A 15,456-nucleotide genomic window follows, 5' to 3' on the forward strand; every position below is an offset into this window, starting at 1 on the left:
ATGTCTCCATATTCCGAGATCCCCTGATTGAGACTTCCTCCTACTTTTCATACCCTAATTGAAGACTACACAACATAGTCTTGTAGAAATCTCATGAATTTTTAGGATGATTTGATAGTCTTGCATAAAATGACAATTTGAATCCCACCATATATATCAGAAAATGTGGCAGCTCGCAGCCTCCATATTTGATGGACAAATAAAGTCCTCTTCTTGCTATTGCATCTCTCTGAATTTCAAGAAAAACAATATACTAAATTCTGTACTGTTGGAGGCTCTTTTACTCAGCATGGTAGGACATGTATGCAATTATATGCAGTAGTACTGGCAGCATCATAATACTAACTGCAGTATTTCTACCTGTCAAAGAGATAAATTGTAGGAAAGCCATGGAGAGCTGATACTTCATTCTAAAATATTCTTCCTCTAAGTTTCCATTTATAATATCCTCCAGTTTGCAGTCAGTCATCATGCCCAAACAACTATGACAGGTCAGCTCATGCAGAAGCCCACAGAGAACAAGCCCCATATTCTGTTTCATTCTAACCAGAACTTTTTATTTCAGTACTTATCTGTTCTGAGCTCCTTCCAGATTCTAAACTGTATCAACAGATCTCATCATTCTTCCCCCTAAATAAAATGTTCTCGTCTGCAACCATTTTAAAGAAAGCTGCTCTTTTCCATTTCTGCTCTAACTCCCTCAATTTCCTTCTGATTTTTAGGGGAAATTCATTCCTTCAAGGCCCCTGAGACAGTGGAAACCACAACCCAAGCTGTGGAAGCCCTTACAAATGCCTTCTATGAACACCTCCAGGACTGCATGGATCAGGCAATCCCAAATAAAACCAAGACTCTTTCCACAAAGGGCAAACGTCCAATCTGGTAGACCCCAGCCATTAACAAACTTTACAATAAGAGGAGAAAGCTATTACATGATAGAACAAAATCCATAAAAGGGAAGTCACCCCTGATCATTATTAGTAAAAAAATATGAGCACTCATAAAATCAACTAAGGCCAATTTTGAGAGAAAAATTGCCATGGATTCAAAGGACAATCATAAGGCCTTTTTCAGCTATGTTAGGAACCTGGGTGGAAACACACAGATATGCTCAGAATTAGTCCAAAATGATACAAAAATCACTGAACCCACAGACATTGCCAACATACTGGCAGACAGGTTCAGTGCAAACTTCACCCCCCCCCCCCAAAGGAGAGATAACTATCCCAGTGGAGTGTAGCCTCCCAGACATCTCAAATGCGCAGGTGAAAGCTGCTCTCTCTAAAGCTAAAAACACAGCATCAATGGGACCGGATGGTGTCCCCGGCTGTGTGCTACACGAGCTAAATGAGGAATTAAACCCGCACATAAGGCAGCTGTTTAATCTCAGCCTTACCTCAGGATACGTGCCCAAGGAGTGGCGTACGGCAACTGTGGTCCCACTCCACAAAGGTGGTGCCTCTACGGACCCTGGTAATTACCGCCCCATAAGCTTAACAAGTCTAGTCTGCAAAGCTATGGAGAGGATCATAATGGAGCTCATAAACAAAGATATAGGAGACTTGCAGACATTGGACCCGACCCAGTTTGGCTTGTCAAGGGAAGATCATGCCTTTTGAACTTGGTCGACTTCTTCGAAACAGTCACCAAGGCCATTGATGAGGGAAAGGCAGTCCATACAGCCTACCTTGACCTTGCAAGGCTTTCGACACAATACCCCACTCGGGTATTGTAAAAAAAACTTACCAGCTTAAATGTAAACCCATATGTCACAAGATGGGTTGCAAACTGGCTTAAGGACAGAACCCACAGGGTTAGAGTTGCTGGCTCTATGTCAGACTCCAAGCCGGTCACAAGTGGTGTCCCACAGGGCTCGGTCCTTGGCCCCCTATTGTTCGGCATCTACTTCTCAGAAGTACAGGCCAACATGGGAGGTCTTTGGCTGACAAAGTTTGCAGACGACTGCAAACTGGGCGCCATAGTGGAAAGTGCATCGGACATGGATATCCTTCAGAAGGGACTCACGGAAACAGATAGCTGGTGCCAGAGCCATGGCCTGTAGTTAAATGCCAAAAAATGTATAGTCATACCCTTCGGGAAAAACAAGGTAACCCCAAGCTACCATATAGGTGGCAATCCACTAAGCACAGAAGAGGTTATCAGGGACCTGGGGACCCAGGTTGACAGTGGCCTTTCTTTTGACACTCATGTTGCTAAAGTGGTTAGTAAGACCTTCTACATTGCCCACCTGATCATGAAGGGATTCACATCAAGATCTAGTGAGGTCATTGTTCCCCTGTACTCTTCACTTATCAGACCAATGATCGAGTACAATGCCCCATTCGGGATGTATCTCGCCCGACATCTGCAGCAATTGGAGACCCCAAAAGTTTCTCACCAAAAGGATAAAGGGACTCCAAAATCTGTCATATGCTGCCAGATTGAAGAAACTCCAGCTCTATTCAGTCGCATACCGTCTGCTCAGAGGTGACATGTGCCTGACATACAAGGCCATGTCCAACCCGGAATTAATAGACATGCTCCACCTCAAAAAATCCAAATCCACCAAAACCACTAGAGCAAGCGACTTAAACCTTAGCACGGATATAAATAGGACGTGCTGGAGGGATAGATTTATCACTCAGAGACTCCCTATGCTGTGGAATAGAGTCCCGGTCCATGTGAGGCAGAGCACCTCGCTGGCTCTGTTCAAGAGAAATCTTGACCTGTGGATGGGAGATCGTAGGTTTACCCCGGGAATCATCTCTGTGTCACTGCTGGACAGAGGCACAACAAACTAATGGGTACAGTATTTTTTCATATAAGGGGTGGCGTAAGCCACAAAAATTTGGGCTAGGCTTATAAATGCCTAGTATAAACCTATGAACCTATAAATAAAACAAAAACTCCAACAGAAAGACGGCATCCATGCTTCATGTCTGTCATGCTACTTCCTTCAACATACATGCCCAGCTGATCAAAATATCAAAACACTACATCTGAAGTAATCTTTTCATTCTCTATGAAAGTTTGACCAAAATTCCTTATTTAAAGAATATACACCAAAAGAGACCATGTAAAAGAATTGAAGCCTTTCCTAATATCAAGAAGAACAATACCAGACGAGATTTGTTATCCTCTTCATAGTTATATAAAACGTTGCTAACGGCTACCAGTTGTCTGTGCCCTGCTAACCTTAGATGAAGCCGTTTACTTATCTACAGTAATATGTATACTCTTGTCTAACCTCAGGGCAAACATTTTGGTTAGAATATTTATATCAATTTAACAATGTAACAGGTCTGAAGTTCCCCATATACAATGAACTGCATTTTTCTGCATTGTTAGAGACAGCTGTCCTCTACTGGCTATCTCAGTGCACATCTGACATAAGACTTTAATTACTAAGCCCACTTGCCTTAATAAAACTCAAATAGAACTCCATCTGTGTCCACAGTTCTGAAAGATTTTAAATTCAAGATTGATTTTTTATACTGATTCCTTAAATGGATGATCCAGAATCCTTTTGAATTGGGTATCCATTGTCTGAACTCCTCCTTCCCTCTCTCTCCACTTCTCCAACTGCAAATTCCCTAAGATCTCATATACAGTAGAAGAGTATGTTCTAAACTCCTTCCTTATCATTTGGTCCGCATCTATTATGTTGTATTTATTCCCTGGCTATTAACTGCAGATCAATCTTTCCTTTCCTTGAACCTTCATCATATATTTTGCACAGTTTCCACACTGCTTCTACTTCTGCATGAGATATAGCCACCATACCCATATTATCCACTGAACTCTTTAGCATCAGTTTTCCATGTTATTGCTTCAACATTTGTTTCTAAATATAATAGCCACACATCTTCATGCTTCATTGGATTTAAGGCTGGTGATCACCATTTGAAAATTCCCATAATTCTACTTCAACATGCTCTTTCAAAATTAATTTTGTTACTGGGACACAAAAAGCTTGCAATCCAGTCTTAACTTCTGTGAAATAGATTGTCAAACCTCCAGCAGTCTACATACATCCTCACATTCCAAAGCACTTTCTAATAAAGTTAAAAAGCATACAACAAACAAATGTATCTTGTGAGCACCAAAATATATAAAAATGGCACAAACAGACGTTATCAGTAAGAAGTACTTTTTAAAGTGATAATAGTACATTCAAAATATATACATCGATCCTATAATATCTTACAATGCGCACAAACTGAGAATATTTTTCTAAAATTTCACAAACAATTTGTAAGAATACTTTTATTAGCCAGAAATGATCTTTCATATGACAGAAAGAAATCCACATTTTATTAATTATTTACTGGGATATTTACAGAAACATAAACAAGTTATGCATAGTTGTATTTTAGTGACATAAATAACAATGAATGTCTCAAGATGTGCAACCTACAGTGTAAGTATAAATAACACTTTTTCTTCAATTTCATCTAAGGTTTCACTTGGTGCTATGCAATAGTTTGCAAAATACCTGGTTTAGGAAGCATTAAATCATACTGAAATATTGTATATATTCATAATTACAGGTAAACAGCTAATAATATCTTCAGTATTAGATACCTTAAATGGACACTGACAATGATTTTTTTGTCTCACACCCTGGCATTTCATGCAATGTTCATCAATAGCACTTTGGTGTCTCTTATGAGAATATGAGTGTATTTATGAAATTATAAATAATAAGTAATAACGATTTATTTGTCCACTTCAGGACACCGTAAGATAACAATCGTAGTATAATTTTTGTTATGCCTTTCCCTTTCTAATACTGCCTATTATTAATTGGTAAATCACTTAATTAAAGAAGTCAGAACCAAAAACATTTAAACTCCATAAGGACCTATATGTCTTGACTGGATGTGCATAAAAAAATGTGATGCAGAATTGAATAAATTAATAAATTATGCAATATTAAGTTTTCCTGATACACTAAGCTCCATATTAAAAATCTTATAGAATGTATTTTTACACTAAATGAGTAGTTTGCTGCTGTAACCCCCATAGGCACACACAATATATTTGTTCAAGTCAACTGGCTGAACTGAGATAGAAATGTATTGTCCCATGTCGAGAAAAATCTCATAGAAAAAGGTCCGATCATCATGGTTACATAAGTATAAGTTAAAAGTGACCAATGGATGTCCCTGAAACCTCTCTCCTCATTTTGTCCACTAATCTCAGTATCAGTCATTCCCAACTATATATTCAAGAATCCTTATTTTAAATAAGACCTTACAACGAAACTAAAAAAGTTGTATATGCTTGCATAAATCTACAGCTGACTTCTAGATCTGATAATGTGTCTGCATCTAAACTTCCATAAAGAAAAAGACAATATTACACATATTCTGCCCTGTTTAGATCCTCCTTGTAATTGGAATCAGTCCTCACCAAAACAAGCAGTAAAATGGAAACAACATATTTATTTATTTTATTTATTTATTTGTCTTTGTTTAATATGAAAGTCTGACTGGGTAATACTCATTTTCAGCAGAGGCCTGGGGAAAAAAGCTATATTTGCTTATATTGCATTATAATAAGTTCCAGTCAAACACATAGTAGTTACATTTCTGTTTACATTTATACACAAACAGTAGTTAGATTTATACATATATATTCTAAAATTTTACAGAGAAAAAACACAAGTGCAACTTAATGGATTGTACAGGCAGCAGTTATGTATAAAAATTGTTTTGTAATTTCAGTAAGAGGTTGAGCATATTATGCTTACAGAGAGTATTTGGATGGTATTGTACAGTGAAAAGTTTTAACCCTGTGATGAGCATGTACAGGATAAGGATTGGTTAAGATGTTGTTTACTCAGTGGTTTAAAACTACTGAGCTTGTTGGAGAGTTCTAGCTGCATAGGGATGCTATTCCAGAGAAAATTTTAGAAGAAAAAATTCATTATGCTTGGGAGGGGGGCTGGTGGTCCTTAATGGCAATATGGTCACAAGTTATATCATGAAAATCATTTACACTGTCCCGGTGTCTGAGACCCACATTCACCTGAGGTAGTGCTATCACCCCATTTATGTTCTAGGAAACAGTTTAATAATTCATTGCATGTCATAATAAACAGTTTTTTTCTAGAGTAAGACCAGCACACAAAAATGAATAGAGACATAATGAACCTGTATGTAATAGGATCATAGGATCATAAAAGGTTACTAGGCTAATAACTCTAGGGCTCTTACAAGCCTAGCCCAAGTACAACCCCTGTTGCCAAGAATATCAAGGTGTTTAGTGGAACTAAATCAACAACTACTGCACTTGTCCAAGAGGGACACAGGCAAAACTCTGAGGGTGAATTTGTGGTTTCCCATCCAATCATCCAAATTACACTTAGGGTCAGCAAGGAGCTCTGCTTCAGATACCTGTCTCTCCAGCAAGTCCTGTTGATGTCACATAGTAGGTCGAGTTCCCTAGAGCAAGTGCTGCTTACATTTCATTTACGAATGTGCAGCATTTCCATTAGTGCAGGATCTAACATTGTTTTATACGCAAGGCAGAGGTCACCTCTGACTAGACTGTAAGACACAGAGTATAGCGACAGTGATTTCAGCCTGTACATCTGAGAGAAGATTCCATACAATAGGGGTCCCAGCACCAATCCCTGTGGAACACCACTGGTTAGAGGTCTAGTAGTGGAGGTAGAGTCACCTATTTTGACTGTGTGCATTCTATTTGTGATCCAGTTTGCTACCCACCTGACAATACACAGGTTGATCTCCAGCTGGGTGAGTTTATCAATGATGCCTGGGTGGGGAATTGTGTCAAAGACATTGGCCAGGTCTGGGTAGGCTGTATGTATGGATTTGCCTTCATCCTGGGCTTTGGTGGCTGTCCCAAAAAAGTCGACTAAGTTCAAGAGGCTGGATCTCCCTTTAACAAAGCCAAACTTGGTCTGGTCAAATGTTTGAAGGTCTGCTATATCTTTGTTGATAAGATCCATGGTTATTCTTTATATTGCCTTGCAGATTAGGCTGGTCAGGCCTGTGGGTCTATAGTTCCCTGGTTCTGTGGAGGAGCATCCTATATGTAATGAGATGATGGTTGCTGTTTTCCATTTAGCATGTACAAAACCAGTGCTTGTACTCTTTAACCACAGTGTAAGCACTGGTTTTGTACATGCTGAATGGAAAACAGCATCCTATATGTAATGAGATGATGGTTGCTGTTTTCCATTCAGCACGTACAAAATCAGTGCTTAGACTGTGGTTAAAATGAGTACCCAGCTGTGCAGCTATTTCCTGTTTTAATCCATTTAGAATGCAGCCTGGGATATTATCAGAACCCATAGAGACTGTGTTTTTGGCCTTGGAGATAGCATTTACGACTTGCTCCTTGGAGATATTAGGAGGAGGGCAGGTGGTAGGGATATGTGGCTGGGACACAAAAAGCTTAAGTGCTGCCATAACCAATTCCTTGAATGTACTGTTATCAAAGCTCGTTCCTAACCGGACTGTAATCTTGTACCTCCTTACCAAGTCATTCACACATTGATTCCTGGGGATATAATTCTCCAACAACAGTCCACAACACTTCCTGCAGCTACAAAGTGGAGGGGTGTCAGTCCAAATACAGACACAGATAGAGAGCATGGAATAAGATTGAGGAGTCTTTTACTGACTGATTAGGAGTCTTTTACTGACTGATTTTTGTAGCTTTCCCCCACTGTTGTGCAACCTCAAAATAAGTACATATATTGAGAGTGAGGGTGTTCTCCACATAGGGGGTGTTTGAGGGCTTGCCTCCCTGCAAAAACAAAAAATACATCTGAGATTTGCTAAAAGTTGTTTCAGACAGTTTTTTATATACTGAGAATTGATGAAATAGTTGTTAATAGATCAACATGAATCCTACATAAACAAGCAAATGACCTTTTACCTATTGCTAATGTAAATACTGGATCAAATTTTAAAAAAATTAAAAAAAAAAATGTAATCTCACATCTTTGAGCAAAGTGGATTTCTGACTTTGATGCTTTCCCATTACTCAAAGCTATGGACATTCCTTGAGCTGGCAGAATGGTCCAGTCCTGCTTCAGACCAACAATATTCATAATAAAAGCTTGAACTTGCTGAGAATAGTTCTGCCAAGATTAGTCTGTTGACTTGACGTTTCTGGGCTCAAACTGCTATCATTCTCAGTGGTATGCCTGTGCCCCTCCTTGCTCCAAACTAAAAATCTATAATTTTTGTCATCCTGGGGCATAGTTAAAGATTGGAGCTATATAGGCCTGGAAGCTCGAGTAGTGATATCCCTAGACTTAATATGGGGTCTCCCTGGGTCACTACAGGCTGACCTAGAGTGCTTGTGAGATAATTTTTAGGCCCCTCAGCATAACTCTCTGGATCTTGTTACAGACGCTTCTTCTTACCTTCACCTAAAAACAAGCCAAATGGCTCAAAAACTTGTAAGCAATAATAAAAATTAAAAAAGCGAGCCACAGAGGCAGTATTTGCATGAAACCCAAGTTTATTTAACATTAAATGCTGTTAAAGTAAAACCACCTAAGCTCTTTCACGAAGAAACATGAATTGGCTTCATCAGAGTCATTCAGTTATGATATAACTTCTTTTATATACTCTAATTATTTAAGCAATTATTCATGATTTTGTTTGCATCAATGAAATTACCCTGACTAAACTTAAAGGCATACTTCCCCTGAATGCAAAATATACAACGTGACATGCTATAAACCACAATAATCAATACATTCAAGATAAAAATATTAGTGTTGATACTAATAATGAACATAAAAGTATAAAACATTCTTAAAAAATAGACTTAAAAGTGCAGAACATAATAGGTCTGTTAGTTACAGTACGATAAGTGTTTTCACAGTACACTTAAAATTAAACCTCTGCTGCCCTTTGTTTCTGAAAGGGAACTATTGAGCAATAATCATTTAAACCTGGCTTGCAACAAGCATTTAGTCTCAGTTGTCATTTAGTTTCTCTGGCTTCTAATTCTAATTCATCATCACCACCCCTAGGGTCACTCTGTACTCTATCAATGACAAAAAATAAAAATCTATTATAGTTGGGACATTCTAGAGTGTGAACATATAAAGCATTGTTGATTTTTTTTTATTTTAAATGTCCCTAAGGTGCACCGTAATGCGATCCCATAGCCTTCTTTTGGTCTTGCCTTCGTAGAAACCAGGGCATGATAAACATGTAGCTAAATAAACCACCATAGAGGCAAAAATGTGCCAAATGTGCCCCTAGCTTTGTGACTCTGGTTGTCCTAGAATGGGAGAGAAGATATGTTTTTTCCTCTGTCTTTATGGCCAATGTATTGTTGTATGTGAGGTTTCTGGATGACATACTCATTTTATGGTGAGGAGAGGAACATATGATGAATGACTTTGTAAAATACATCAACGGCACAACCACTTTCCTTGATTTAATATATAAATGGCACTGTGATAAGATAGAATTTTTAGATATTGAGTTGACTAAGGATGTTGCTGGGGGCACCTAGGCCAGTAGTATCCACAGAAAGGAAACATATTCCAATATGTTACTGCACTATAACAGTTGCCACTCCTTCCATCAGAGGAAGGGTATAATAAAAGGCCAAATGGTTAGGTTATCTAGGCTCATTAGTCGTGAAGAAATATTCAAAAACGAGATCTATATATTAATTGGAATGTTCCAAAACAGAGGCTACCCCTTAAGTCCTTTGCTGAAAGTGAAGAGAGAAGTTATGCTTAAAAGAAATACTATATTTAGACCTATTTTAAAAGCAGGTCTAAATACTAATAGAACCAACATGGGCAAGCTAGACACCAATGTTACAATACAATAAAGAAACATCATACTTGGTATCAAGTATTAATAATATATGGGAAACTCATTTTAACAATGAAATGAAGGAAAAGTCAGGGCATAAACCTAAGATTGTGTACAGTAGAGGGTGTAATATAAAGAATATTTTTGAAAGTTTCAACAGAAAACAAGGCAAGCACAGGTCATTGATGTACAAATGTGGTGCTTGCATGACCTATAAAAATATAAATGATGGTATGAATGTTTTTATAGGAAGTTTTGAACATACTATAGGATGCCCAGGCAGGTGCAACTGCAATACCACTATGTTTTTTATTTAGCTACACGTTTATCATGCCCAGATTTCTACGTAGGCAAGACCAAAAGAAGGCTATGGGATCACATTACTGAGCACCTTAGAGACATTAAAAATAAAAAATGAACAATGCTTTATATGTTCACACTCTAGAATGTCTCGACTATAACAGATTTTTATTCTTTGTCACTGATAGAGTACAGAGTGACCCTAGGGGTGGTGATGATGAATTAGAATTAGAAGCCAGAGAAACTAAATGGCAGCTGAGACTAAATGCTTGTTGCAAGCCAGGTTTAAATGACTATTGCTCAATAGCTCCCTTTTTGAAGAAAAGGGCAGCAGAGGTTTAATTTCAAGTGTACTGTGAAAACATTTATCGTACTGTAACTAACAGACGTATTATGTTCTGCACTTTTAGTCTATTTTTTTTAACAATGTTTTAGACTTTTATGTTCATTATTAGTATCAACACTAATATTTTTATCTTGAATGTATTGATTATTGGGGTTTATAGCATGTTACTCTGTATATTACATATTCAGGGGAAGTATGCCTTCAAGTTTAGTCAGGGAAATTTGATTGATGCAGGCAAAATCATGAATAATTGCTTAAGTAATTAGAGTATATAAAGGAAGTTACATCATAATTGAATGACTCTGATGAAGCCAATTCATGTTTCTTGGTGAAAGTGCTTAGTTGATTTTACTTTAACAGTATTTAATGTTAAATAAACTTGTGTTTCACGCAAATACTGCCTTGGTGGCTTACTTTTTAATTTTTTTTAACTTCATTAGCTTCCTATTCCATCACCGTTTCTTAATGAGCTTCCTCTGAATCTGAAACTGCCCTCACTGACTTAGTTTGAACTAACTGTTCAATGAACCAGTTCACTTGTTGCCTGTCAGAAGTCCTATTTTCTTATTTGTGTGCCAGATGATTTAGCTAGTTGAATATCCAAGTGTAACAACATATCCTCTCTTGCAGAATTTCTTCTTACAAAGCCTCATCTTTCTGCCCTGAAGTTTACTTTAATGAGATAGTAGCAGCGGCCCCATTTTTAAAAATCTACCCCCTGCATCGGTCCTGCGGCTAGGCTGCTCGTCTTGCTTCCTGGTAAGTGCATTTATGTAGAATTGTAATGCTGTACAATTGAAACTCTTTTATTATTTGTAGCTACTTCCATTTAACTTAGATGTTCAATAGCCATACTTCAATCTCCTTTCTCATCTCCGGAGCTGGAGTTTTGCTCAAAACTTGTTGCTGTAAATCTGCAATGTATTTCGTGTGTTCCTGGCCTCATGGCCTCATTGCTGAGCATCTGAAACTGTTTTCACCATATGCATTGGAGTGCCTTTACTTTTCAGTAGAAGTTGCGTATAACACTAGATTCACTGCGACAGCTGTTGTTAGCCTTATGCAACTTTTGCGACTGATGCCGTTTTTACCATATACTTAAAAATGTTTTTTCTCATCTGTAAAAGCTGCATTCAGTGCTAGATTTATACTATATACTTAACAAATGTTATTTGTCTCTAATATCTGCATTTAATGCTAGATTTTTACCACATGTCTAAAAGTGTTTGTACTTTTCTCTAAAAGCTGCATAAATTGCTAGACTCATAGCGAATGCTGTAGTTTAGCCTTATTTTACTTTCTAATTCTTAGCAATGTTCACTATCATCCACTAGAAGCTGTATATTACTCTAGACTCTAGCGACTACTGTGTTAGCCATTTAATATTAATAAAACCACAATACCAAAGCCAGCAAAGTGAAATGCAACGGCACAGCTCCTCAGTTTCCAACGTTTATTAAATTAAAAGTTTATAGGAACATAATAATGTTCCTATAAACTTTTAATTTAATAAACGTTGGAAACTGAGGAGCTGTGCCATTGCATTTCACTTTGCTGGCTTTGGTATTGTGGTTTTGGTGATTTTCAGCGCATTTTTCATTTAATATTAATGTCTGCATTGAGATTTCTGATATGTTTTCATCGGAAGCTGTTTTTACATTAGATTCCACTTATTGCATGGTTGTTTTCATGCCTTGTAAGATCCATAATACTCCCAAAGCTGTCTAAAATTAAGTTCATGTCTTGGAATTTTCAACTGTAATTTATTTTCAAGTGTTACATTGCTAACTAAATGATATGCTATAGTGTTACCTCATGGGATGCTCAAATGATGGTTGCTATTTTAAGTCTGTACTTGGCATAGCAATCTTACTCTTTGTGTTTAGAATTGTTGTTCTCCTCAGACTTACGAGGGAGTATACATTAATTGTGAACTATCTATATGCACTGCTGGTCTGCCTTCATCTCCTCTACCTCTCTGCTTTACATTCCTCTTCCACTACCTACCCTCTTTTCTTTCTTTTTCTCACTCCTGCTCTCCCTAAAATACACTTGAGTACTACCTTTCCCGACCTACTCTCCCCTCTTTCTGCCTTTTCCCTCTACCTAATCCCCCCATCCTTTCCCCTCATTTACTGAATTTGTTTCTTTTCTCTCTTTTCAACTCACTCCCTTGGGTGCTCGCTCTACTAAGTTGCCATACAGGAGTCTCTCCGTCTAATTGTGAAGACGGCCTTGGATAGCCTGCTCCCCAGGCTCAAACCAACACTACCTAACCAAGGGGTGTAGTCTCCCTCCTACAAAGAAACCTAAATGTATGTAGCAGTATAAGTAATTTGTAGCATACTTTAGTAAAATCTTTATAGACTTAAGCAGCACTCTACCAAGGTGAGAGCGATAGCAGCCTACCACATTCCATTGCCATTTATTCCCCCTTTCCTGGTTCTCAAGCTATTCCCCTAGCCGCTTCTTTTTAAACTTCTTATTGTAGATTCGAGTCTCAACAAGCCTTCTTCTTCTGATGTACCACCCTCCTCTCACCACTAGGTGGCAGCATACACCCATTGATTGTGACTGTAAAGTTTAAAACAAAAAAGACCTGCAGTAAATCCTCTAACCAGCCTCATGCCCTACGTATTGTATTTATAATCCTCTCTGCCCTAGACTACAGATTCTGTGGACTTTTCCACCGCTTTCTCATTTTTTTCTCTCCAATAATCCCATATGTATACCTTTGCAATTTTTGAAAAAAGAAAGTTCTAAACTGCATACCTTCTCCATGGCTGTAGCACATTTCCAACTTTAGATCACTGATTGTTTTTTTGGACTTTTTCTTGTCTCTTCCTGCTCCATTCACCCTGTGGCTTCTCTCAGCTCCACTACCCTACCCCTAATTCCCACCCACTCCTCACTACCTGTACATTTATACATGCCCTAACTCCTCCCCATCCTCTCTTCAAATCAATTCCCTATCAGGCCCAATCAAACTCCACCCACATATCAGATCTCACATTCTCCACCTTCTCCCCAACCCCTCCCACAATGTTCTTTTCATCAACTCTCACAATTACTCCAATACCCATACTACTCTCTCTAACCTGTCTGGCCTACCTCACACAACTTCCCTACCCTTACCTAACCTCACTTATACACTCCACAGCATCATACAACCATCCACAATTCCCCTCTTACTCATCCATCTCACATGAACTCTTTAATTTCAACACTTCCTACCTTTACAAACCTAAACTATTCCACCCCTCCCCCTCTACACTCACCTCAGAACCATCATTCCAAATAATAAATACTTCCACATCAACCTTGTCACTCTCCCCCACCTATCTACCTCTCTCCTCCACCTAATCTCTCTCTCGCTCGCTGGTGATATCCACCCCAATCCCGGACCTGCCTCCAAGAGTAAAGCCACCAAACTATCCTCTCAACCCAAAAATCCCAAGTCCTTTTGCCTCACTACACTCAATGTCCAAAGTATAAGAAACAAAATCCCTAACCTCCATGCATGGCTCCCCCATAACCACACTGACATAACCGCCATATCTGAAACCTGGCTCAAACCCTTCATAAAAGATAATGAAATCCTACCACCCAGTTACCAAATGATTTGCAATGACCAAGCCCACAAAAAAGGAGGTGGCGTAGCTATAATTTAGCCCTCTTCCCATACTATAAACCCTACACCAATACAATTCCAACCTTTGTCAATGCTGAAATAACAATAGGGTTATTAAAAATAAACAACCACAAATCCATATGTATCTGTTAGAGAAATGTACATAATATTTGGTGTACAATTCTGCACCTAAAGGGTTAAAAGTTAATACATTTATTCTGTGTAAAATGTGTAAATACTGGTGGTCTCTGTAAAAGCTGCTGACACCTGAAAGCCTGGTTGTTCCTGTAATGGAATGTTGAGAAAGGGGCCTCACACTAGCAATAGATAAATGTTGTGTGTCAAGAAGAGACAGTTGCAGGACAATTACTCAGAAACTGGGTTTGACAAGTTAAGCCCAGTGGTCAAACTGAATTTTGAGAAATGTTTTTGCAGGTCAGCAACTATCTGATAAACATCTGCTGTGTACGTGCAAAGAACTGTATAAAAATAGCAGGCTGAGCTATTGAAAATCAGACAAACCTTGTACCTACATACTTTGTCTCCTTGTTGCCTTGCTTGAACCTTAAGTGAATTGATCTTTGTATTTTCTTTTACAGATTAGTCCTTTGAGCCGGAGCCCTTTTTTCACCTCGGATCAGACGGCCAGGTGGCTGAAACCGTATGGGGAAGAAACCAAATCGGTTCTTCTGCAATATAAAGACCTCCGACTGAATTGTCATCAAAAGTGGCCAGTCACCTTCTGATCTGTGATTGAAGGACAGGTATCCGCGAATCAGTGGTCAATCACGTGGGCTCAGGTAAGGTGGTTTTACTTTTCTGTTTTGAAATGGTCAGGGATAGGAGAATGCATTAATCTCTGTTAGATTGTGTTTTTAGTCAGGGAGAGAAAAACTGCAGTTCTTTCATAGACTAGGTGAACAGAATAGTAGGAAGTTAGACAGTCATTCTGAAGAGACTATAACAAAATCCGTGGTACACGTTAAAATTGAAGGTAGTCGGTGAAACTACTAAAAGTAACTACGTAGTGAGAGAATGGGTAATTGTAACTGTTGCACGGAAACATCAAAAGACCCACCATTAACAGAAGATGGTAAATATATGCAGAAGCAGCACGCAGATAATGTTAAATATTTTGCAAAATGGGTAACTGAGTATGATTTTGATGGAAAATTAGATAAATCCTCACTTCTCAAACTGATAAAGCAATTAAAAACAGATTCCAAGGGGCGAGTTAAAAAACAGTGACAATTAGGAATTCCCCAGGCACACAGGTGGCTAGAGGAAGCAAATCGCAGAGACCAAAAAGGCAAGAACTCTAAAACAATGTTTTTAGACCAAGAAGACAATCA

Source organism: Protopterus annectens, chromosome 1.part1 (assembly GCF_019279795.1).
Source record: "Protopterus annectens isolate FY-2018-M chromosome 1.part1, PAN1.0, whole genome shotgun sequence".
NCBI lineage: Eukaryota > Metazoa > Chordata > Ceratodontiformes > Protopteridae > Protopterus > Protopterus annectens.